The sequence below is a fragment of the Vicugna pacos genome, chromosome 7, assembly GCF_048564905.1.
Source record: "Vicugna pacos chromosome 7, VicPac4, whole genome shotgun sequence".
Taxonomy (NCBI): Eukaryota; Metazoa; Chordata; class Mammalia; order Artiodactyla; family Camelidae; genus Vicugna; species Vicugna pacos.
The window spans coordinates 25,944,462-25,971,474 of NC_132993.1; the positions used below are offsets into that span (position 1 = coordinate 25,944,462).

The 27,013-nt window shown below is 38.6% G+C and overlaps 1 long non-coding RNA gene across 1 annotated transcript in view; it reads left to right on the forward strand.

The window, feature by feature from the left end:
* Positions 1-27,013, forward strand: part of LOC140697357 (uncharacterized) — a 211,544-nt gene that overhangs the window by 756 nt on the left and 183,775 nt on the right. The gene's annotated exons all lie outside the window — the stretch shown is intronic.

The window sequence follows — 27,013 nt, forward strand, 5'->3', positions numbered from 1 at the left end:
AGTAACACTGATGGATTTTTGAATGTTAAATCAACTTTGCATTTCTGGAACAAACTCCATTTGGTCATCACATATTATTCTTATGTTGTTATATTTGATCTGAAACTACTTTGCTGAGGATTTTTGCATCTATATTCATGGGGGACACCTCTCTCTGTCCTTTCTGTTATGTCTTTGTTTAGTATCAGAGTGATGCTGGCCTCATTTAGAAGAATTGGAAGGTATTCACACTTTAATCAGTTTTCTGCAAGAGTTTGTGTAGAATGGTAATTCTTCCTTCAGTGTTTGGGAAAATTCACCAGTGAAGCCTTCTGTGCCTGGAGTGTTTTATGTTGGGGTGTGTGTGTGTGTGTGTGTGTGTGTGTGTTTTAGTGGGAGGATGTGTAACAACAAACACAATTTAATAGACATAGGGAGGCCATTCACGATAGCCAAGCTTATTTTTGAGTGAGCTTTGTTAATTTGTGTCTTTCAAGTTCTTTGTCCAGTTTATCCAAGCTGTTGAATTTACTGGCATAAACTTGTCTGTAATGTATCTTTATGCTTTTAATATATTTAGAATATGTGGTGATATAACTTCTTTCTTCCCTAATGTTGATAATTTAAATTATCTCACTTTTTCCCCTTGTCTGACTAGAGAAAAACTTGACTAGAGTTTATCAATTTAATGGTATTCACAAAGAACCAGCTTTTGATTTCATTGAGTTTCTCTATTATTTTTGTTCCCAATCAGATTGATCCACACTGATATTTATTATTGTCTTCCATCTTCTCAATTAAACTTGTGCCACATTTCTATTTTTTTTAATTGGAAGCTAGATCATTCATTTGAGACCTTCTCTCTTTTCTAATACATGCATTTAGTATTATAAATTTTCTTCTAAGTACTGCTTTAGAGGCAGCCCATAAATTTTTATATGTTGTATTTTCGTTTTAATCGAATGAAAATTTCTAATTTCTCTTTTGACCCATAGGTTATATAGAGGTATGTTATTTAGTTTCCAAATATTTGGGGATTTTTCCAGAGGGCTTTCTGTTATTATTACTAATTTACCACATTGTAGTCAGAAGACATACTTGTATGACTTGAATTTTTTTAATTTATTGAAATATTTATTATGACCTAGAATATGACCTGTTTTGGAAATATGATGTGTGCAGGAAGATGAGAGTATATATTCTGTTGTTGGGTATAATGTTCTATAAATATCAATTATGCCAGTTGGTTAATAATATTGTTCAAATTTTCTGTATCCTTATTGAACTTTTCTCTGCTTATTCTATTAAGTATTGAGAGAAGAGATTGAAATCTCCTACTATTGTGGCTTTTGTCTATGTCTCATTTGCAGCTTTTTCAGTTTTCATTTCATGTAGTTTGAAGTTCTCTCATTACACGTGTATAAATTTCTAGGACTGTTACATCCTTCCGATGAATTGATCTATTTATCATTAGAAAATGCCTTTCTTTACATCCTTGTTCTGAAATCTACTTTTTCTGATATTGATATAACGATTTCAGCTTTCTTTTGATTAGTGTTCGCATGGTATATCTTTCACTGTCCTCATACTTGTAACCTATTTGTGCTTTTATATCTGAAATGCATTTCTTACAGGTGGTATATTGTTGTGGCTTATTTATTTATCCAATTGGAAAGCCTCTGCTTATTAAATTAGGTGTGTAGGCCACTTACATATTTTTATTTTTTAATATAGTTTGGTTTAAGTTTATCATTTCGCTACTTGCTTTCTATTTCTCCCATCAGTTCTTTATTCCTTTTCCATCGTTTTCTGCCTTCTTTGGGATTAACTGAACAGTTTTTGTAATTTAATCTTAATTCATTTGTTGCCTGAATGGCTGTAAATATTCTGTTATTTTAGTGAATATTTTAAAGATTAAAGATTACATGTCTTTAGCTCATTACATTCTACCTTCGGATAATATTATACCATTTATTCAATAGTATAAGAACCTTATAACTATGTGCTTCCATTTCTTCTGTGCCAACCATTGAACTAACAATTAATACATATTCTACTTTTATATATGTTATAAACCCCATGATACATGGTTTCTACTTTTGTTTAAAGAAATAGTATCTTTTAAAGAGCTTTACATAATAGCAAAAAAAAAAACCCTCATTTTTCACTCATGTGGTTATAGTTTCTGTTGCTCTTCCTTCCTTGTGCAGATCAGGTTTTTTTCTGGTATCATTTTGTTCTGCCGGAGGTCTTTCTTTAACATGTCTTGTAGTGCAGAATGTGTTTGTGATGAATTCTTTCAAATTTTGTATCTCTGTAAATCTTTCTTTTGCCTTTGTTCTTGAAAGATTTGTTCTAAAGTGGGCTTTTTCTTTCAGTATAATAAAGATACTGCTCTACTGTCTTCTCACTTGCAATGTTTCTGGTAAGAAATTTGCCTTAATCCTTATCTTTTTTTCCCTCTTACACAGTGTGTCATTTTTTTTCTCTGACTGCTTTTAAGATTTTTTGCTTCTCACAGGTATTGAGCCATTTAATTACAACGTGCCTTGAGGTAGTTTTCTTTATGCATGTCATACTCAGACTTACTGAGTTCTTCAATCTATACAATTATAATTTTCAGCAAATTTGGAATATTTTTAGGCACTATTTCTTGAAAAATTATTCAGTCCCATCCTCCAGCTCTGCTCCTTCTATGACTCCAAATACATGTATATTAGGCTGTTTAAAATTGTCCCACAGCTTGCTGATGTTTGTCACTTCTTTTTTGATTCCCTTTGCTCTACATATTTCATTTCTGATAGTTTCTGTTGCCGTGTCTTCAGTGTATTAGTTTTTCTTTCTGCTATTTATTCTGTCTAGTGTTTTTTTTAAATCTCTAGAAATTTAATTGGAATCTTTAAAAATTTTTAAATATCTTCCATGTCCCTACATAACTTTTTGAATACAAGAAATACAGTTTAACAGTTTTAGTGTTCCTGTATGATAATTCTAACATATGTGTTGGTTTTGAGTTGGTTCTACTCAGTTGATTTGTTTCCTATTTAGGAGTCGCATTTCCTGCTTCTTTGCATAATTTTATATTGGCACTGTGAATTTCAACAGGATTTGTGAATGTTACGTTGTTGGGTGTTATTTATGTTAGTGTTTTTATAAACATGATTGAGCTTTGTTCTGTGATGTGGCTACATTTCTTGAGAAATTGATTATTTCTGGTATTACTTTTAAGAGTTGTTAGGGACCAGAGCAGTGCTTATTTGTAGGCTAATCATTTTCCATTTACTTCCAGATGGTAAAATTTTCCATTTTATCACAAGGTAAAAAAACTTGTGTGTACTACCATTTCTCAATTTTTGAGGTTATTCAGTTTGCTGGGTGGGAGCAGGCACTACTTGCTGCCTTGTGTAAGCACTGGGCACCCTTACCTAAATTATTTGGGTGGTTCTTTCCCAGGCCTCATGTAGTTTTCTCAGTGTATGCACTGATCAGTGCACGGGTGAATACTTCCAGAGGGTGCCTTACAAATCTTCAGGCGCTATGATATTCTCTCTCTGTGCTGTTTCTCCTTTTGGTCCTCTTTCCTGAGAACTCCGGATGCCCTGGTCTCTTGGGAATGTCAGTTCCATCTCCTCAACTCAGGGAGTCTCCAGTCTCCACCTGATTACTATCTTCCTGTATTACAGTCTAGAAGCTCTCTCAAGACAGTCATAGGGCTCGTTGCATTGTTTCCCATCTCTCAAGGATCACTGTCTTCTGTTGCCTGATGTCGGTGCCTTGCAAACCATTGTTTCATATATTTTCATTTTTTGTTATTTCAGATGGGAGATAGATCTTGTCCCTGTTTCTCCATGTTGGGTGGAAGTAGAAGTCTTATGTTTTTATAAAGAGAAAATATATCAACAATTTCAAACAACTGACTAGGGATCAAATTTTGAAATATCAACTGTTTTTAATTCAGGTATTGGCTGTATAGTCAGCTCTTTCATTCAGAATGAGAAAACTAAGATAATTTCACTGTGTTGTGCAATAAGAATTGTTTATGGCGAGCCCTTATGTTACCTAAAATAAGCTGAAATATCTTTTGAGACATGAAAAACATGTCAGACTATTTTGCCAGAGTTTTATGGTTCCAAGTTATCTTGCATCCTAATATCATGCATATGATAACTCTCACTTGAAGAGAATACTTGTATCAATTTTCAGCTATTTAGGATAAAGTTCAGGAGTAACTGCCCTAAAGATCTCAATTATTTTATACTCCTTTCTAACAAGTTTATTTTCTCTTCACTCTCTGTCTCTCCTGAGTGGGTTTTATTAGCATTGATAGTGAAAGCAAAAGATCATAGTATTGAGTTTTAGGTTTCTTGCCCTTTTTCTTTCCTCAATTTTTTTTTTTTTTGCTAGAGCGTATTTTTAATGTACTACTCCTTCCTAAATGTTTTTCTAAAATATTAATAAATTATATGCTACAGTGTTGATATCAGTATGCAAAGAGGTATTTTGTTTTTGGAAGCAATAAGATCGTTCATCAATGGTATTCATTTTACAAGATTTTATAGATGCTTGCATATATGTACGTAATTGTTTGTACCTCTCCACAGGAAGAGTTAACATGTTACTAAGCAACAATGACCGCATAACAATAGATGCATAAAATCCTGGTGGCTGTTAGTTTTTACCTGTGTTTTAGCTTTTGAAGGCAAGATATGCCTTTAAAAAAAAATGGCTTGTAGCAATAACATAGGTTAAGTAGAGGAGAGATGCAGAGAAATTGGTAACAGTAATGTCTAAAACAAGCAAATTTAACCCTCAAAATAGAACACAGATGTTTGGGTGGCATCTACATAAGTCAGTGATGGGCATTCCATAGCCACTTTGTGTAGGGACAGCTGTTGATTGAATTTGAAGGTGAATATTTAGAGAACTGTCTGCATGTTACTATTTCTCATGTATACCTGAAGATGAACATTCACTGCTAAATGGCAATGACAACGACATGGTGGGGGTCTTTCCCAGGAAGGCCCCGTAGGGTCCTGCTCTGTTTCAGCTGTACCTTTATATATGTTATATACACAGGGATTCTGTGAAAGCTTTCACTTCAAAAAAAGTTTTGGACTTTCCTGGAAAAATCTGAGAATAGTTCTTTCAGAGTTAGAGAACCAAAATAAACATTTAATTCCTAATTAATAGAATTACTAAGAACTCTGAAGGTCTTTTGTATCACCCAATAGTGGCTGATACAAAAGAAGACAAGAAATAATTAGAATGTAGATAAGTAACTGTATTTTGAATTGATAAATTAAAGTATTCTATCAATCTGTGAAGTCAAGATAATTCTTAAATACTAGGTGGATAATTTTTGATTCTTAGCATCGAACTTTACCAGTGTTTGAGAAATACAAGGATAAGACCACCCTTATTTCCCTGTTGACTTTTACCAGTTTAACCATATATGTCAAATTATTTGGAGTCACCAGTTGGTCATTTTTTTAGTTGCTCTTTTAAAAAGCTGTATGAACAATTTGAAGAGTCTTTGCCAGCTTGAAGCACTTGCTTGTGTTTGGGAATATACTGATAACTAAAGGAGAGAGACTAAATCCAGAGAAGATGTTATATGTCTGATACAATCTCACTTGAGGTCTGTTTAAATGAGATAGGTGCAAAACGTAGTGTTACTCCATCACAGGCCAGGCTCCTTAAAGTGCTTGAAAAGCTTGCGTGAGAATGCGAATCAACTCTCTAGATCCTTCACTGGGAGAGTCTTAAGGTGGAAAATTGTCAGCTGAACTAGACAGTGTGCTTAGTGATTGCAGTGGACTGAACGTTTCTGTCCTCTCAAAATCCGTATGTTGAAATCCTAACCCCCGAGGGGATGGCATTAAGAGGTGGAGCCCTTAGGAGTGACTAGATCTTGAGAGAAGAGCCCTCATGAACGGAATCAGAGCGCTTATAAAGAAAGCCCAGGAAAACCTTTGCTCCTTTAGCCATGTGAGGCTACAGCAAAAAGACGACTGTCTAGAAGTGGGCTCTCATCAGACACTGAGTCTCCCACATCTTGATCTTGGACTTCCAGCCACTAGAATTGTGAGAAATAAGTCTCTATTGTTTATAAGCTACCCAATCTGTGATATTTTGCTATGGCAGCTGTCAGGGAGGAAGACACTTCCTTCTACCCTTCTAGGTTCTTCTGGCTGGTCTAAAAATTAAACTGGCATGAGACAGATTTACAGGAGAAAATCAAACAAATGTTTAATAACACATATACATGGGAGAGACCCAAGAAGACCAAGTAACTTGCCGATACGGCTGAAACCTTCACCTTTAGCTATAGACAAGAGAAGACATTGAGGGTAGTGGTTTGGGAACTCAAAGAGGAGGAGGTCAATTGACATAGAGGTAGAAGAGCAAACGTTTGGTAAACAAATGTTTGTTAGGCCATACGGAGACAAGGAGACACAGAGAGGAACCAATTTTTCTAGGCTTCCTCCTGTCTGCACAAGGCAGCTCCAGTCCCAGAACAGTCCCTCTACCTAGTTTATTCAGATGAAGGAAGATCAGAATTTCTTCCTGAATCTTTTGGGCCTTAATTACTTTCAGCTCAAAATAATTTGCATGCCAAAGAGACATTCTGGGGCTGCAAAGTTTGCTCCCCTTCGTAGCCCAAATGGACTAAGACAGTGACATGGATCGTTTACATTCTGACACAAGCTCCTTATCTCATTGTATACTAACAACAAGGCAGTTCACAGACAAGAAGCTGGGCTGCAGACTGCACTTTGAATAGCACTAATGTCAAACGTCCTATAGGAACTATCTCTGACTCGAGTTCTCCACAGACCTAGATATTAAGACTTCAAGCCATGATCTTATCAGCAGTGCTGAAGAGGAAAGAGTTTCTTCCCCATAAATGCTGTGAAAGTAGAAGCTTTAGGAAAAAAATACCAGGTCACAATGGTAGAGATGACATGCAATGTGCTAAATATGCCTGGTATAAGTCCGAGCCCACCTAGCTGTCAAGTATCTGCAGCCACAGGAGAGACGATAACCACATGAAGAGGTTAAAGTGCCAGACATCACGCAGGGTATTTGTGGTAAAGAGTTAGAGATTCAGAATTTAATTAGGGGAGTATGTAAAGGGAGGCTGTATGGCGTGACAGTTCTGTGTGTGAGGAGAGTTAAAGAAACTAGTAACCAAACTTCCCCGCTGTGAAAATTCAGAAGATGAATATAACCTCACTAAGCTTCAGTTTCTTTATCTGTAGACCAGGAGTAATGATAATCAGACCTAACTAATAGAGCTGTAGTGAGGATTAAATAAAATATGCATGAAATGCACCCAGCATAGAGCATGCTTAATGCATGTTAGTTATTGTAATTTTTTTTTTGCATCCAACTAAAGGACTTTCTACAGTACTTGAAAATAAATCATAGATATTCTTAAGTGTTATTAAATGATCAGGAAGAAAATGTATGCTATAGAGGGAAAGGGTCACACCAAGCTTCAGAGTTTATATTATTTAAGGATATACACTTATTAAAGGTCAAAAAATTCTATACTTAGGTTTGGTAAGCTGAAAACAGCGGAGATGCAAACTAATGTGTTTCAGACTCAATGAATCCTGAAGATTTCCAGAAAAAAAAAAAACAGGTTCTTCCTTTGAAATTTTCTACTTAATGGTGGTTGTAGTCACCTAGTGGAAATCATTTACAGGTCGCTCATCTAAGTCTACTCCTGGCTGCTTTTCTAAAGGTTGCAATTTCAGGAAAATAGCCTCTTTATTTGCAATAACAGTTTCCTCTGTATCAGTAGAGACTCTTAACTTCAGATGGTAGTGAAATAGCACTCACTGATAGAGACAGAGTGTACAATGTCATTCGAGTCAAGAGGTTATGTACCAGGGAAAAGTATCCTCAAACATATATCCCATGACATCAGAGCCGTGCTGGGAAACTCTAGGAGGAGACTCATCCAAGGGCTTAGCATGAAATGAATAATTGCTAAGCCACCAAAGAGGGAAATACCAACATTAGCTTTCGCTTGGTTCCACTGGGAGGAGTCTAATTGGAACCAGCCTTAGGCAGATGCAACAGGTGCACTGAGGTCCCGACTGCCACGCCTACAGCCGCAAAGAGAAAAATGGTGCCCTCTTCCCACCAACCAGGTGCTCCCAAGTCTAAGCCTGGTGAAGATGAACTAGTGCTCAAAGAGATCAGCTCTTGGGGAAAGCACTTGAGAGCCAGGGTATCAGCGACATCAGAATGACACAGAAACGTCACTGTATCCAAGCTCTAGCCACGTCCCACTGCTGGGAGAGGGGCGGACTGCTGTAGATTGGAGAGCGTGTCATCACGTAGCAGCATCTCTCCCTTGCTCCCTTTTTCTCTGACTTACCGCATAACCACCATTCCCCCCATTCTGTATTTTACACTGTCTCCTCCAGTAACTTTTCACCGTAGTCATACTGATGTTAAAAAGGCATCACTTTGTGAGAGTTTGCTCAGGAAGATTCACTCTAACTTTATTCCAGACTCTGCCTACATGTTGCCTCTTCAAGGACTTCCCTGGCCACCCTCTTTAAATATCACACCCTCACCTCTTCATTCACTGGAAATCCTTTTCCTTCTTTCTGTTTCTTTTAAAATTTTGTCAGTACCCTGTGTTATTTCTGGCTTATCCATACAATTCAATCAGCGCCTAAAAAGTACTGATTCTACAAAACAAGGATTTAAGACTTCAAGATCCAGTGCTTTTAAGTCTGTTAGGAACTGTGTTTCTTCAAGTGTGTTTCTTCTATAGACAGTGTCTCTTCCTCAGATATATCCCTATGACTTTTCCTTTGCTACCTCCTTGTAGCAGATGCCTTGCTATAGATTGGGTCAGAGGAGGCTTGGAAAAGAGGCTGCTTGAGTTTTTGTGACAAGCTCCATAGCTGCTCCTAGTGTTTAAGGGTTTAAGGTTTCTACCACCATTTATAAAGAGCTGTTATATCTACATACATAATATTTAGAGGCATATGCCTTCTAAGTCCAGTTCTGCAGCTGTTGACAGAGAAAAGGGTGTACAGGTGTTGTTCTGGAAGCTGACTGTTTTCTTCAGCTAAGATTGTCTGAATGGCACTTCCTGATGAGTCATGGAGTCTATGGGCAGGGTGCTCACATGTCATTACCAAGGTTACTGAAGCACTCTGCCGTCTGAGTGTATTTTCAACAAGGCTGGCTCTGTAAAGAAACAGACAAGGCAGCAATTTTGTTTAATTTGGGGGCCCTCAAAAGGCTAGTCTGAATACAGATTTTATTCGCACTTACTTGATCTGAAATTCCTACCATGGTCACCTTCTAAAGATACACATCTCCTAAATAAATAAAGATTTTTTTCCCTCTAAACACTAGAATTACAAATTAGCTAGCTGACACATTAGCAGGGGTTAGTCACCTGATCAATATTTCATCAGGTCTTTCTTCAATCGGGGGAGCTCAGGTATCTGACATGCGAAGCAAAGTGGTAGTTGATTATGAGGTTAAATAAGACATTGTATGTACAACACTCATCATTTAAAAGGTGTTGGAAAAAAATAATAGCTGTCATTATAATCAGAGGAAAACACAGAATAAATGATTACTAGGTTTCTAAGGCAGGCTAAAAACCTATGTTTATGATATTGTCCCTCAAATTCTGTGTAACGGTTATGAGGACCAGAAACGTTGCTACCACACACACTTCTGCAGTCCCCAGATCTCTTAAAAAGAAGCTCCAGGTGGTTTTACCTGTACCATTTCTAATTCTAAACTATTCACACAGAGATGTAAATGATTAATGTCAAATCAGTCTTTGATATGGAGAAGAGAGCACAAAAATACCAGGTAAATTACAGGGGACAGGTGCGCAGGGGGAAAAGCAATGTCAATTTCTTCTCACTTCAGTCTAAGGCCGACTTTATTTCCTTTTCCTCTTGACTTAGCCTCAAGTGTTTCAGTCACCGAGGGCCCTGCCCAGTGACTCAGTAAACTTAGTTTTCCTGCATGCTAGCGTTTCCTCGAGGCTTGCCAGCTGAAGACTGCAGTTGACTTCTTATTTCAGAAGACTCCTCAATTTCCTCGTTACTATTATGATTTACCCCCATGCTAGCTAATTTCTAAAGTGAAGACGCAGCAGAATGAGTAATACAAATGCTTGAGCAGTTTCTCTGATGATTGATATTCTGAGATAACAACAGGGGACTTGCTTTCCCTTTGGTTTTTGTAGGCTGGAAGCAACAGCATTGATCCATAGGTTCTAATCTTTCTGGAACTATGGCATTCATGCCCAGTGGGCTCCCCTTACGCAGACTTTGTGACCAAAAGGGTTAACAAACATATGCCATTCGTAGGACTCTGATCAGAGAAGGAAATGTATCTCTATGTAGGCCACTGGATGGGGCCCCCTTTCCTATGAGAGAAGATCCAGTTTCCTCTGGAAGAGCACCAAAGCAGACTCCCTTCATCGACCTTACTGATGCCCCATGTCCTTTAGAGTTCTGGCCAGGAGTTAGGATGCGAGGTTCCTTTCATCTCAAGCTCTTACCCCTGGGCAGTCGCCCAACCTCTGATACCTGGTCCCCTCAGCTGTAAAATGAGCATAGTGTCTACAGCAGCTACTTTACTAATTGTTAAGAAGATCATCTGGGATAATATATGAACTTTTATTCAAGAAGCATTATGGAACAAGTTGTGTTAGCCACTCTTCTGGGCATGGAGGGTACAGCAGTGAATAAAGCAGAGTCCCTTCCCTCAACTGGAGTCAGACATGGAAATAATGGCTGCTCATCATCGTAAGCAGTGTCTAGACATACAACAGACATTGGTTAGGTTCAGATAGAAAATTGGTTATTAAAATTGTGAATTTAAAGATGTCCATCGACAGATGACTGGATAAAGAAGTTGTGGTATAGTTATACAGTGGAATACTACTCAGCCATAAAAAAGAATAAAATAATGCCATTTGCAGCAACATGGATGGACTTGAAGATTGTCGTTCTAAGTGAAGTAAGCCAGAAAGAGAAAGAAAAACACCATATGATATCACTCATGTATGGAATCTAAAAAACTGACACAAATGAACTTATTTATAAAACAGAAACAGACTCACAGACATAGAAAACAAACTTAAATTTACCAGGGGGCAAAGGGGGTGGGAAGGGGTAAACTGGGAGTTCAAGATTTGCAGATACACACTACTATATATAAAATAAATAAGGACCTACTGTATAGCACAGGGAACTAAATTCAATATCTTGCAGTAACCTATAATGAAAAAAAATATGAAAAGTAATGTATATATGTACATGTATGACTGAAACATTATACTGTACACCAGAAATTGACATGACATTGTAAACTGACTATACGTCAATAAAAAGAAGTGAATTTAATTAGAACATCACATGAGTGATACACATATAACTTTAATGTACCCATGTAAATTACATTTATTGGTCAATCTTTTAATATTGTATATAGTTCCTTTGAGTACTGATTAAAGTTCTGACTTCCCTTTCTTCCATAAACTATACCTATAAGACATTCTGTATGACACCTAGTAACTACAATTTTCTTAAAACAGAATGAGAGTTTAAAGGCACTTGTAAAACAAACTTATAAAGACACTTATAGAATCCTGTCATATTTTTTATGATTTTTTTCCTTTGATTTTTTATTATTGGCAAACCCATATCTCACTCACTAGATATTTTTCTTACAGGCTTATCCACAAGCTAACTTGGTTTTCATTCCATTTATATTTTATTGGCTTACATCTTGAATAAATAATGAAAGTATTAGATACGAATGGCATACAGAAGGTTGGGAAGGAATCAGCTGCCTTTGGATGAGCATAGAAGTCACTGTCAGAGGCCAAAGGATACAAGTACACTGGAAAGAGATGACCTGTCAGGTGCTGTGAGCAGGCACGGGCAACAGTCCATGTGCTTGCTGGGGGAGTGGAGAAGGTATTGGTGCATTCAGCACACTGCTGCGTTGGTTCAATAAAGATTGGTTAAGACACCTTTACCCTACATACAAAGTGCTCTGAGGGCGCAGCGGAGCTACTGAGTATTTCTGCTTGGATTTGGTCTGAGATAGCCACCAGAGAGAACATGTTATTTGCAGCCAGATCTTAAAGGAGTTCAACAGGTTAAAAAAAAAATGCAAGTTGCGGAGCCAGCAAGGGGCAGGCGGGCTTTCACAGTGAGGAGACAGTACGTGGAAGAACCGTGGAAATAGGTGTCAGCCACACTGGCCAATGCCCACTTGAGAAATGTGGCCAAAGACTAGGCTGCCCCAAATCAAGTGGACAGACAGGTATGATTTTAATCTCTATGTTCAATTTTTCAGTGACTCTCCACTATTCATGCTTAAACATCTAAGCTCTATGAACATTTAGCTCATTTTCATGTCACATTGCTAAAATTTCTGATCAGGTTCATCTACAAAACCTCCTTCCATTGATAGGAGGGGAGGGAGGGCCGGAAGAGCATCAATATGAGCACATTCCTAGCCTGTGGGACCCAGGGAGACTCCATCACTATGGACTGAGAGGACTAAAGTTGCATTCTTACCGACAGAATGTGCAAGCTTCCTCCACTCATCCTGCTGAGAAAGTATGACTACAAAAAACGTGTTGCATAACACCTTGTACTGTTAGAAGGTTGACCTTTACCCACCAAGCCTTCCTTTAGGGATCACTCGTTACCTAACTCAAATCTATCTCCTTTTTTCAAAACAGGCTCAAATGCTGCCTATCCATAGGCAGTGTGTCCTGAACTCTGTCTCTTAGTCTGATAGCATTACTCATCCCTTTGTCCTCCCTGGCGTGTCTCCTGAACCTCTGTTAGAGTAGTTTCTTCATTCTGCCTTGTGCCAAGGGCTATGGGATGCATCATATCTGTGTCTCGGGGTTGTGAGCTTCCTGGACACTGACTCTTTACTCCCAGTAGCATCTTCCACAGTGTAGTCAGTAGCTTCATGTTTAAGTACTTACTTCCTCAAGTGAAGAAATGAAGATAAGAGTAAGAGGTCTTGGTCGTCTGGAAGAGAAGATCAGCTGCGTTTATGAAACATGTTCCTAGAAATGATGGCAAGAGTCGGCAAGAACAAAGAATTTGGGGGAGGTATGAGGAGATTAGAGGTCTGGAAAACAGGACCTTTGAGAAAAGGTCAGAGGAACTGGGATGGTTTAACATGGGAATGAGAGAATTTAAGGGAATTAATAAGATGATAATAATAAGTTATACTAAGAGGCTTTAATTATATACATTAAACAGCTAAGCAAAGGAAGATTCCCAGCTGTTTTCTGGCTCTGCTGAGGATGAAACCAAGAGACACACAATAAAGCTTGTCTACTTTTCTTTCACATATTTTTTAACATTAGGGTCTTTTCTCTGTCTAGACTGTTTCTGTGCAACTCTAGAAAAAAAGGGAGCAATGGTACTCTACAGGCCATTAGGATTTTATTAGGCTGGGATGTGACCATCAGATTGGTCAGTATCTGGGCCATTGTCCATGTGTCTGAAATTCATTTAAACATTAGTGGGTGTTGATACCGCCTTCTGGACTCTCCCATTGTACCATCACCTGGTCAGGATGTGTGCGGGGCCCCAGCCGCCTCTCATGGATATGTGCTCTGTGTGCAAGTGTGTCTAATGGCCACGAGGAGCCTGGGCCCGGGGTGGCCGTGCTCTCTCCTGAGGTCACTTTATGTTGGCGGTGGTTTAGATGAGGAAAAGAGAACCCCCATGGGAGTGCTGCACAATTATCCAGGATGTGATAAAGAAACCCTGAGAACGTTCTTCTCTTACCAGAATGAGAAGGCTGGTTACTGTCACTCAGGAGATTGGGGGAACAGGTGGAGTCACCCTTAACTGTTCAGTCAGCCTGCACCGGTACCATAGAACTAGACTAGACGTTCCTTGAAAAATCACTTAGACCAGAATGTGAAAGCTATTTCTCACATGATTACTAATTCTGTCTTAAGGAGTGATCACTACTAACAAATACAGTTTTGCTATTAAAATGGAGCAGAATCCAGGCTTATTTGTGCGGTGGCATGTTTGGTGTGTGTGTGTGCGCGTATGTGTGAACTGCATATTTATTTGTGGTTAGAAGACAAAGCCTCATAACTGTGAAAGAGGTAGGCTGACCCCAGAGGCAGCTAGTGCAGAGGGAAATCATTTGCATAAATACTTTACCCTACCCAGGGCAGATTTGCGACTCATCACTAAGGAGCTGGAGTGGGGAGGGCGAGGCGAGGGAGAGAGGATTACTTCTTTCACTTCCGCAGTAGGTTGACCTCACTCTTCCCTTGAATAAGTGAGTCTGTGGTGGTGCCAACATTCATGGTTTTCCACAACCTGAGTTGTACAGAGAACCACAGCTATTTTCAGTAGAATCAGACCCCAGCTGAGTAGCATTCTGCCCTGCTACTTTTTTCCCAGAACCGAAGAAATACAAAATGACTTGGCACCAGACGTTAAGAACAAATACACTTCTTCAGTTCTTGTTTTTCTCCCACAAGTGTATTAAGGATAAGTAGCAATAACAATGCGTTAATTCTCGCCTGGCTTGAGACTCAACGAAGCACACCAGTTACCATCAGCATGATTTTACCGATCATTTTGGTTTCTCGGATGGCAATTAAAATGAACATTCTGGTTATTATTCCCTTTTGATGAGAGCCCTATCTTTTTAGATGAGAATCTAACAATAACCCCCCCCCAAAAAAAACAAAAAAAAACCGACAAAAAACCAAATCAAAGCAAATAAACAAACAAACAAAAAAACCCTCCTAAACACCCTGGACTGATTAAATTAAAAATGAAAACGAGGATTGAGTCCTTCTCGATTTAACTTGAGTTTTCAAAATGATGAACGTTATTCATGAATGTTTTACGGTTCACTTGAATGCATATTTTATCAACTTTGAATGCATCTGCAAATTTCTCTTTTAGTTTTGTCTTTTAAAAATAGTAGAACCGAAACTTGTCTTGCCAAGATTTAAAGGGATATTAGTTTTCTCCTCACATATTCTGTCTGGTCTTGGGAGAGGGGTCCATTGTACCCAAGGACAACAGTTTCTTTGCAGTGCTGAATCTTAGACACTAAAGACAGCCTCTCTTCAATGGGGTTACTACAGGGGAAAAAAGAAAATTTCAGTACATCATAGCAGGGACAATCTAATCCTCTTTGCTGGTACATCTGCTCTGGCAGTTTTGCTCTGCAAATCAAAAGGCATCCCATTAATTAAAGTTCCTTTTCCTTTCATTTTTATTCAGCTTGTGAAATGTGACCAGTATTTACCCCCAAAAAAGAAAAAAAAAGTTTCAGGCCACTTTGGTCACAAATACCCCCCCCCAAGGGTGTGCACTTTGATTTGTTGTCTGGTTTCCGCTGACTGTCCTTCCTCATTTTTTTTTTTTTTCTCCCTAAGAAGGAGCCCTTCTGCTTTGGCAGAGTGCAGTATATTCAGAGAGCTTTACAAAACAAAGCTTTCAGCTCTGAGTCAGCAACAAACTCATCTTTGTTCGCGTGGTTCTATTAAGGAAAGAAGGCCAATTTTCTGCAGGTTTCTGTGGCTGGCTTCACAAAGGCATCGCTCTGTGTGCAAGCTCTCTGGCAGGAACAGCCGACTCTGAGATCATCGTTTTCCATGATGACCAGCTGCAATGATCGAAGAAAGAAAATCATAAACTGGTTTATAGAGTGATTTTCCTAAGGGGCCTGAAATATAGGATTCATTCACTGGGAGACACTAAAAAAAAGGCAGCTCATTGGTTGCATTCACATGTACAGCCCAAGGCCTCGTCCACATTTTCCTTTATCTCCAAACACACTTTGATTGGACATTCACATCATTTGTCTTGAGGAGGAAGTGGAGTTCATTTGCATTTCCCTGGGTTTCCCAGGAAATTCCCAGGAATTCTTGCCCTTCATTCGATGGTGTTTTCGTGTGTTTGGGATCACATTAAATTATAATCTCACAGTGTGTCTCCAGGTACTGAACTTTTGTTTAACACTATAACTAGAGGACTGTGAAGATTTCCAGTTGGCCCTCAGGGAGATGGCTTAAGACTTCTAGGACATACAACAAACGTTCAGAATAGAAAAAAAGAGTCTCGTACTCCTGAAGCAAGGTTTTTAAAAAACATACCCCTGTTTGCCATGAGAATTAACAAGACAGAGTTAGAAGATGTGAAACTGTGTTGAGCAAGCTGTGCTAGTGCTGCCTCCTTAACAGTGCTCTATGATAGGTTTATACATATTTGGATTTAAAAAATTTCTAGACTGAAAAAATTGAGTGGGGAATGCTGATCTTAACAAAATGAAACTTCTCTTAAGTGCAGGACGTCTCAGAATCTTAAATATGCTAATGCACACCGTCATTTTCTAAAAAGATGCCTTCTTCTCCTTCCGTCCTCACAGGAACATCTGCTTAAACTTATACTCCATAGAGCTTATTTTGGGGGAAGTGCTGATCAAAACCAGTGGGATGATTGACAACTAAATGCTTCAGAAGTTTAGGTGATCTTGGATGAAGTTTGCAAGAGGAGCTTTAGACATTTGTTTTAATATGGATATATCAAATATTTAGTCAGATGTTATCTGAAACTAGCTATTCAGAAGGCAATTACAGCATGAAATAAGAGAGCCCTGTACCTCACCCCCTCCAAATGTTATCTTTTTATACGTCGAGCATTAGGGGATCTCTATTGGTTTATGGGTACGCTGGTTGTATGACTCTCAGTTCCAAGCCTTCATGGCATAGAAGAAGAGCTGTGATGGAATGCAAAAAAGTCCAGGCTACGTAAGTACATGGAAACCTAGCAGGGACCACTTTGCTCCTTCTCAATTCATGGCTACCAATTAGTCCAGAAATCATCTTTTTGCCATGTTTAAGTATGATGTATTTTTTTTTGTCATCATATGAAAACTGCTAGCAAAGACTTTCTTCATTCTTCTTTTTAATTGTTTCAAACAAGAAATATTTACTAAACGCTAGCTTTGTACCAGGTACATTGCAAATAAGACAGACAGACATGATCCTTGCTCTTCTGGAACTTACCAGCCAGAAAGGAGAAATATCATGTTTCATGATTTCTAGTCACATGATGATTTGTTCATTTTTCCAAAGGGATTTCTGTGCATTTAGAACTGAGTGGGCAGGGCAGAAATTATGGATATTTTGAAAGAGTAATGCATCGGATCCATCCTGAAACTTTCCTGACCCGAAGGGGTCACCCTTATAGGCATCAAACCTATATTTTGTTGTTGCAAGCACCTTGCCTTTAGCATGACTTTACTTTGGGCAGAAATTCATGATGGATAGGTATTATTTGCCCAGAACTCCTGAGCAACTGTTTCTGTTTTTCAGTGACTGATGAGTCACAGTTCAAAGGAGATGTAATCAGTGTGTCAATTGTTGTAAAAAATCAAGGGTGAATTCTACCCTGGAATCCCTGATACAGGTCTAAACTTATCTCGAGTTAAAAAATAAATCCTCAAGGCACATACCTGAGTACTTGATATAGTACACCACATAAAGGATCTTTCTGCATTCTTGAAGCAAGTTGGGGCTTGGGTTGAGGGTGTTTTTCTTATGGAAAAGGGAAAGATAATGGCTGAACTACAGAACAAGACATTTAAAGTTACAGTACTCAGGATGTTTCTGCAGAAGTTACACAGTCAGTTATTTGAAGGATTTTAAATGGATCAAAAATAAACATCACTATAAAAATGTGAAATTCCTGATATCATTGTCAATATGTCTTCTTTGAAATCAACTAAATGGTACAGCCTTTTAATTACTGAAAGAGGAAACGCTTTTAAAATGTTGAAGTTATAGTACTTCCAAAAGTCATCATCTACATGAATTAAATGTAGCCACCTCATAGGGAAATATATTACCTCATTGAGTAATATAAACTTCAGTAAGTCATGGAAATGATTTATATTCATTCAGAACACAGCTGAGAAAAAAAGTGTATATAATCTTGGTTTCTAGCTCCTGAGTGTATGTACTATAATGTCTATTTCTTCATCTCTTCCCATTGTTTTAGTAAACAAATCAGTCATTTGTACGATTTCTACTGCAATTTTTAATATTTGGCTGTCTGGACTGTTTCTGTGTATTTGTCTTTTTTTTTTTTTTGTAGTCCAGATCGATCTAGTCAATTCAAGCTTATTTATTTGTTCAAGAAATACTTAAGCACCTCCTACTGACTACAAGCACTAAAGATAAATGTTAAAAGTGGAAAGGATGCTTTTATAGGATGTTACTTGAAAAATAATTATATATGCATATGTAATGATTCATATTTTTATATGAGGTATTGTATCATATGGAGACTGTTTCTCCTCTTTAACTTTAACGCCTTTATTCCACCCACATACTGTGTATTGAAGGATAACAAGTACTTGAGGCACTGGTCCACGCAGATGGCTTCTCCTGCCTCGTTTACCAACCTCAGAACATTTCTGCAGCTACACTGCTGCAGATGAGCTACGTTGTCAGTTATTTGAAGGATTTTAAATGGATCAAAAATAAACATCACTATAAAAATGTGAAATTTTTGATATTGTTACTAAAGAAATCTTTGAAGTCAACTAAATAGTACACTTTTTAATTACTGAAAGAGGAAATGCTTTTGAAAATGTTAAAGATTATGGGAACTTATTCATCCTGCTTAATTGAAGTTGACATCGTAAGCAAATTGCAGATTAATTCACTCATTCACTTCTCTTTTATGTGTGTCATATGTTTGTATGTGTGTGAGAGAGAAAGAGAGAGACCCTGGTACTTGTCAAGAAGTGTACTGGGAGCTGAGTGTACAGCAGTAAATAAAAGAGATCAGGGTTCCTGCCTTTGTGGAACTTAATTCAAATGGAGGGAAGCTGTTTAATAAAAGGCCAGGTGCTATTTTAGGAAAGTGCTAGGGGAGAACTGAAGTAGTATCGGGGCAGAGAGGACAACACACAGGAGGGGTTTGACACAGTAAAGGTGGATGACCTCTCTTATGAAGCCATACTTGAGAAAAGACTTAACGTTTGGAAGCAAGGCTTTCAGCTGTCTGAGAAAGAGCATTCCGGAAAGAAGGGCCTGTACGTGGAAGGCTGTAAGGCAGAAGCATGCCAGCTGTGATTTAGTAACAGAAAGACAGCCCGTAGGAGCAGGGCGAAGTGGGGCGGGCACAGAAGGTGCGCTAACGAGGAGACAGCGCCCACCTTACACAGCTGGGCCCAGGGGCAAGAGCACATGGAGGCGCACGGATGATGTGTCTGAATGTTTAAAGGTTACAAGTCAAGCTAACATACTCTTAAATAAAATATGTTCTCTCCCTCTTCTTTAACCTTCGTAACACCCAGGAAGCCAGGTTTAAATGTAAAATTCTTGGACTCAGATTTCCAGGTTGGTGAATAAGAAATTGGCCCCTGGTCCTTGGTCTTCAACCCCACCTGTATTGTGAGAGATTATACATATATATGGACATCCCAGACCATTATAGTCAAGTGCCACTTCCACCCCTGCAAATAGCTGCCTCTTGGGTACATCTGCAATGAGACCTGTCCTTAGAGACATGGATCATATGAACAATAGACCGCAGCCCTGGATGTAGGCTTGCAGACATCTGGTGGGTAATTCTGGGCCCCTGGAGAACCAGGGCACTTTCTAGAACTGGGGCTGTAGACTCCAGTTCTGCACATTCCAGTGACTTGTAGACTCCTCAGCTGGTAGGAGGTGAGTGGGAGCAATTGGTCATAGAGTTGGAGAGAGGTAAAAACTGGGCTTTGTAAGCCTGCTCCAAGCCAGGTTCTAAGAATGGTACCAGCTGTTCTTGTAAATCTTGGTAAAGATTTGGCTTTTAATGTAACACTGAAGTGTTTCAATTTGCATTTTCAAAGTCTCACTTTGGCCGCTGTACAGAGTCACCTGGAGTAGAACCAGAATTAAAGGAGGGACCTCAGTCAAGAGGCTATCATAGAATTTTAGGCAGGAGGTGGAAATCTCTGTGGCTTCCTATGAACAGCCATTGGTTCCCAATAGACAAAATACTCTCACACTTTTAAAAGCCCTTGGAGATTCTAGAAAACATTTTTCTGTGGGAGGAGAACAAAAGTGAGAAATGAAAGCTATTTTCACCCACACAGCTTACCAGTTACAATAATGTGTCTTTATAATTCAGCTGTCTTCACTAACATGATTTTACTTATCCACAATTTTTATCAACATGATCTTATTATTTCAGAAAACTCTTGTGCCGAAAGATGTAAGTTACAAATAGCTTTATTGTTTGCTCCAAGAGCTACCTGAAAAAAAAAATGAACCTCAGACTGTTCAACTTTTCTATAGATAGCATCAAATGACTGACTCTTCCTCTTCCAGGCTCTGAAAACTTCTCTAGAAAATCTCACCTTACCATGTTCATCAGTACTAATCTATTTTATCATGATCCTTACACAATCTCAATAAAGTCCTCTGCCTTGGGAAACAGTCTTAAACCAGTCCCAAATCTCCCAAATTTGCCCTCCCTCCTTGGAAAGGCTGCCAAAGTAGTATTCTCCTTTGTCCCATGAGGAATAAATTCAGCTTTGTCTCTTCAGTAGGTTATTTTGGTGATATTTATAGGGAAGCATCTTGGAAGCCTGTTGAGATCTGATCGAGATCTCACACTTCTGCAGCCCAAGACCATCACTCTGGAAACACAGCAATCCTCTGCAAGTCCTTGAGCTTTTAACTCAGGAGTGTTGCTTTGGGTCCAGTCTCCTAGTTCGATCTTTTTCTTTTCTTTTTTTTCCTTTTCCTTTGGTTCCCCAAATACTGACTTTATTTTGTCCTCTAGGAACAATAAGCCTTTTAAAGGAACTCTTTGATCACCTAATTAGATTTGTAAATCTCCTATTCTTGCTGGAAATCTGTCTTATTATTGTGATATTGTGATACATAAGAAAAATAAATTTGGTTATTCATGTATATATAAAGTCTTCGTCCACAGTTTCTGGCTCACAGCTCCCCAAACCCTTTGAATTTTCTGAGCCAAAAGAGCAATGAGAGTATCTTTTGTTATATATAATATTTGATCTCTTGTCCTCGGTTCCTGAAAACACTTCAGAGCCGTAAGGATGAAGTGAGAGTCTCATTATTCATAACAAGCCCGTTTCTACCACAACTGGGTTTATGTTAATGATGTGACTTTTGTAAAGCACCTAAGATTGGGTGCTGGCCCCGGGGGAACCAATCAAGAGTAGAAGGTTGTAAATTTAAGTCCTACCTCCTGAGATTTCCAGTGAGGGGAGAGGGGGTTAGAAGTTGAATCAATCACCAATGGCCAATGACTTCATCAATCATGTCTGTGTAATGAAGTCTCCACAGAACCCCAGAATGCAGCAGTTTGGAAGGCTTCCAAGCTCAGGAAACAGAACACCTCCAAGTATCGCAGTACTGAGCCCCAAACTCCATGAGGGCAGAAACCCCGCTATTTGGTACCTCACCCTGTTTATCTCTTCATCTGGTTGTTGATTTATATCCTTCATAATATACCAGTAATCTAGAGAGTAAAAGGGCTTCTTGAGTTCTGTGAGCTGCTCTGGCAAATCAATTGAACCCAAGAAGGGGGTCATGGGAACCCCTGATTTATAGCCAGTCCCTCAGAAGTACGGGTAACAACTTGGACTTGCACGTGGTATCATGAGTTGGGGGTCACTGGAACTTCCCACTTGTCACTGGTCGGTCAGAAGCACAGGTAACAACCTGGGCTTGCGATTGGCATCTGAAGTGGAGGGCAGTCTTGTGGGACTAAGCTGCTAACCTGTGGAATCTGATGCTGTCTCCAGGCAGATAGTATCAGAACTGAATCGAATTCTTGGACACCCTGCTGATGTGGGGAATCTCCTACCTCCATACATTGGAAATTGGGTCCAGGAACCCAATTACTGATGCCACTAAATTTGTCTCTGTCTTTGTCATTTTTTGGTGTATGTCTATAAATGTTAAGTTCTTAGGGAAGAGGACAGGTATAGGCCCCATAAGTCTGTTCCTCGAGCAATTCTAAGACTGAGAAATTCAGGTTTCTACTCAAGCTGGCTTCACTTGGACAAAATTTGCTCCAGATGATAGGTCATTTATCACAACCCCATGGGAGACTTCCTTAGCCTTGTTCTTTTCAGTGAGTCTGGTTCTGAAAGAGATCGCCTCTAAATTTTTCCACCTCTTAGAAACTAAATTAGTTCAGTTTACAGTTAGAGGCAGTCTAGCTTTAGGATGGGGCCCTGAAATGCAGGGTGCACAAGCCACACTTACAACCAACTGTTCCTAGATTCTTGTGAGTTCCTCTCTATCTACACCTAAAACAGCTCCCCTCTGGATCAGACTCCTGTCTTTCATGTATTTATGCTACAACCTAAAATTAGGTACTTACTTTCCTAAATGGCACAATTTCAGCAAGGATAATTTAGATTTACAGAAGCTACTTTGTGGAAATTTTTTTAGATCAAGAAGAAACCCCGATGAATAATAGCCAGCATATTATGGAACTTTTGATTGCTCTAATGCTTCATAAGGAGGTTGCTATTACAAATAAGGAGTTCATTCACAATTGGGTACAGTGAAGGTTAAAGGAAATGGCCTGGCTGATCATTATACCAGACAGCAGCTTCACAAAACTCCTTACCCTCATGGTACACCAAGAGTCTAAATCTTTGGAGAGTTTCAAAGGGGCTCTTACAAAATGCCAGCTATTAGCTCCAGAATTAGAAAATAAATACTGGGAGAAATCTGGATGAGAATTGTTTGAGGACGACTTCTAATGCTCTTAGGATATATGCCTCGTAGCACCAGAGAACCTCAAATAGGACCTTGCAACTGTAAGAAATTACCCACCACAGCAAGGATGAATTGTCTGCTATATTTAATCAACATGGATGGAGCAGTTTTATTGAAATTGCTGAGGGTGTGACTGGTTCAGGTATCGTCTGTCAATAATATAATTCTAGTAAAACTGTAAAAGTGGAGCATGGACAAGGGTCCAAACCTCAGGACCCCTTGGTGCATCTCCAAATGGACTTCACAAAATTACTCCCAATGTTTTGTAAACCACTTTATTGAGATGTGATTGACATACACAAGGCTGTATTTATTTAATGTATACAACCTGAGGAGTTTGGAGATAAGTTAACACTAGTGAAACCATCACCATGATCTATACCATAAGCCCATACATCATCTCCGAAAGTTTCCTCCTGCTCCATTTATTTTTTGCATAATAAGAAAACTTAATGCAAGATCTACACTCTTAGCAAATTTTTAAGTATACATACAGTATTGGTATTATGTTGTACAGTAAATCTCTAGAATTTATTCATCTCACACAACTGAAACTTTATACCTTTTGCCACCATCTTCCCATTTGCCCCTCGACCCAGTCCCTTAGTAATCACCATTCTACTCTCTATTTCTATGAGTTTGACTATTTTAGATTACTCATATAAATGCAGTTCTGTAGTTTTTGTTCTTTTGTGTTTGGCTCATTTCACTTAGCGTAATGTGCTTCAGATTCATAGATGTCATTGCAGATGGCAGAATTTCCTTTTTAAGGCTAAATTAATATTCTGTTGTATGTATGTAACACATTTTCTCTATCTGTTCATCGATGGACATTTAGGTTGCCTCCATGTCTTGGGTATTGTAAACAATGATGCAGTGAACATAGGGATGCAGATTTCTCTTTGAGATCTTGATTTTAGTGCCTTTTGATAAATACCCAGAAGTGGTATTGATGGATCATATGGTAGTTCTATTTTTAATCTTTTGAAAACCTCCATATTGCTTTCCATAGTGGCTACACCAACTTACATTCCCATCAACAGTGTACAGGTGTTCCCATTTTTTTCTCCACACCCTCACCAACACTTGTTATCCTTTGACTTTTTGAAACTAGCCATCATAACAGGTGTGAGATGATATCTCATTGTGGTTTTTGTTTGCATTTCCCTTGTGATTAGTGATGCTGAGCACCATTTCTTGTATCTGTTGGCCATTTGTGTGTCTGTCTGGAGAAATGTCTATTCAGGTCCTTTGCCCATTTTTAATTGGGTTATTTGGTTTTTTGCTATTAAGTTGTAAAAATTCCTTATATATTTTGGATATTAACCTTTGTCTCAGTTTTAGCTACTATATTAAAAATACCAGAGAGTAAGTGGCTTAAACAATAGAAATGTATTTCTCACAGTTTTGGAGGCTGAAATGCCTAAGGGTGCCAATGTGTTCAAGCTCTGGTGAGATCCCTCTCACTGGTCATAGACTGTTATCTTGTTATGTTCTTACATGGTAGAGAGAGTAGAAGCAAGCTCTCACATGTCTTTTTCATAAGGACACCAGTGGCATTCATGAGGGCTCCACCCTCATGAGGACTCCACCCTCATGATATAATTACCTCTCAAAGGCCCCACATCCTTTTACCATCACATTGGGGGTTAGGATTTCAACATATGAATTTGGGGGGATACAAACATTCAGTCTATAACAACAATTTGTCAGATATTTGGTTTGTAAATATTTTCTCTTATTCCAAATGTTGCCTTTTCATTTTGTTGATTATTTCTTTTGCTGTGAAGAAACTTTTTAGTTGGATGTAATTCCACTTGTTGTATTTTGTTGCCTTTGCTTTTTGTGTTATATCAAAGAAATTCTTGCCAAAGCCAATGTCAAGAACTTTTTCCCTATGTTTTCTTCTAGGAGTTTTACAGTTTCAGTCTTATGTCTTAAGTCTTTAATTCATTTAGAGTTGACTTCTGTGCATGGTGTAAAATAAGGGTCCAAATTTATTCTTTTGCATTTGAAAATATAGTTTCCCCCTCATCATTTATTGAAGAGACTATCCTTTCCCCATTGTGTGTTTTTGGCACCTTTGTCAAAGATCAGATGACTATGCATGTATACATTTATTTCCAGGCTCTCTATTCTGTTCCATTGGCCTAATAGATTTTTAATATATTATGGTCGTTTCTATTTCTCAGTATTTTAGCAGCATTTTCTTGCTTAAGAGTTAGGCTCTAAAAATGCCAAAATGTGTTCCCAGTCTAGGAAATTCTAGCTGGTCTTTCTGGCAAAGAGAGTACCCATTTCATTGGAACTATTGACAAAAAGCTTTGCAAAGTCCTACCAGTTAGAAACTACTGTATATATTGTCTCCAGTCACTAGGAAAGGAAGAAAGAACAAACAGAACTCCAGAATTCAAATCATCAAAACTTTGAGAGACTCAGACTTCTAAGGCCTAAGGTATTGACACGGAGATCTGCTCCTGGGTTTCAATGACTCTCCCCGTATCTTTAATAACAGACTGACCCATATAGCTAGAAATATCACCTGCAATTCTAGACTCCACCTACAAGAAACAGATATGATCAAATTTTGCAAGAGATTCAGGAGGTAGATGCAGTTATTATCAAGAAGTTTTTCAGCCTTTTCTCATATCCTTTCTAGAAAATCTTTGAATGACCTAAAACCTGAGAGCAGGTCTTCTAGAAAGAGCCCACCAGGCACCGTTCACAACTAGAACAATAGTAAAATTCCAATGGGTTGATCTTTGGATTCATGTCTTTCAAATAAAGAAGTAAAAGATATTCTTGAATCACTGGAAGATGGTCCTTAGCAGAGATCTTAAGATGAGGACTCTCTGGATCTCTCCAGAAGCAGACAATCTTCTGAAGGAGATTGTTTCATCTCAAGATCTTCTGGACTGAGCAGATGACTAGGTGATATATCTACATCTATCTGGATGTCTGTAGATAGCGTCCATCCATGATTCACAGAATAAGACTGGGGATTGTAGTGCTTTAATCTGTATTATCTTGTTATTTATTTTTATTGACATTTTATTTATTTTGCTGGTTTAAGGCTATCTTCAACCATGTTATTTTAAGAACCCTATTCCTAATTTTAATATTTACTTCCTTAGTCACTCTGTTGTATGAGTCCCATGCATGGCTACAATTTACTAGTAAACTAAAGCATACAACTAAAGCAACAGAAAGCATATTTTCAATTGGGAGCCACCCAACTTCCCTTGATACGAGTTCCTTATAATAAATCCATTGCTGTCCTGGGTGACTGCATTTGACGGTTAGCTGACACTGTAGCTAGAAAACCCCACAACAGGCCAGATAGTAAGAAATCTGAAACCCCATATCATACTGTACTTACAAAATGAAGTTCCTGTCTCCACTGGAACATCATTCAGTGATCTTTTGTTGGGCCTCACTTTTGAAACTGAGCTTATACAAAAATAGAACTGAGACGGGACTATGGTACAAAAATGGTATATATTTGAAGGCCAACTAACTTTCAAAGATCTAAGAAAAACACACTAATTTTCTTTTGACTTTGATCTATTTAAGGATCTTGATACTACAAACGTCATTGCTTGGCATTGGACCATTCTTGACAAGTGGTGCCAAGCTTCATAATACTATTTGACAGTTGATTAAGGTAGATTATGCAAAAACAGATCACTAACTGGCTATCAATGGCTGGTATTGGATTTGTGTACAAAGGACTACTGATTTCTACCTGCCGACTGGACAGGAACTTGTTATACTGGTAATCTGATTCCTATCTTCAAGATAGTCTGCATCACCCAGGGACCCTTTTAGCCTGTCCATTTTCCCTTTTAGAAAAAAATAGCTCTATGCCTTAAAATAGGCCTGGGAAGTAGGGAGAATTCTACATGCCATGGTTCACAAACTAACAAAAGAGCTAGAAAGTGCCACTGAGAGGAGCCTCACTTGAGAAATTCATGAAACTGGACAGGTGCTTGTTCAGAATAGAGCCTCTTTAGATATAATATTGGCCTCTTAAGAGGAGTATATGCTGTTTCAGGGGAGGAGTGTTGTGCTTACATTGTTGCAGACTTCTTTTGTACTTTAACATCACTAAAAAGATTTGGAAAGGAAGAAACCACAAAATTGTCAGTTTGGCTTATAAACCAGTCTCTGGTACGTTGGTCCTTTGGT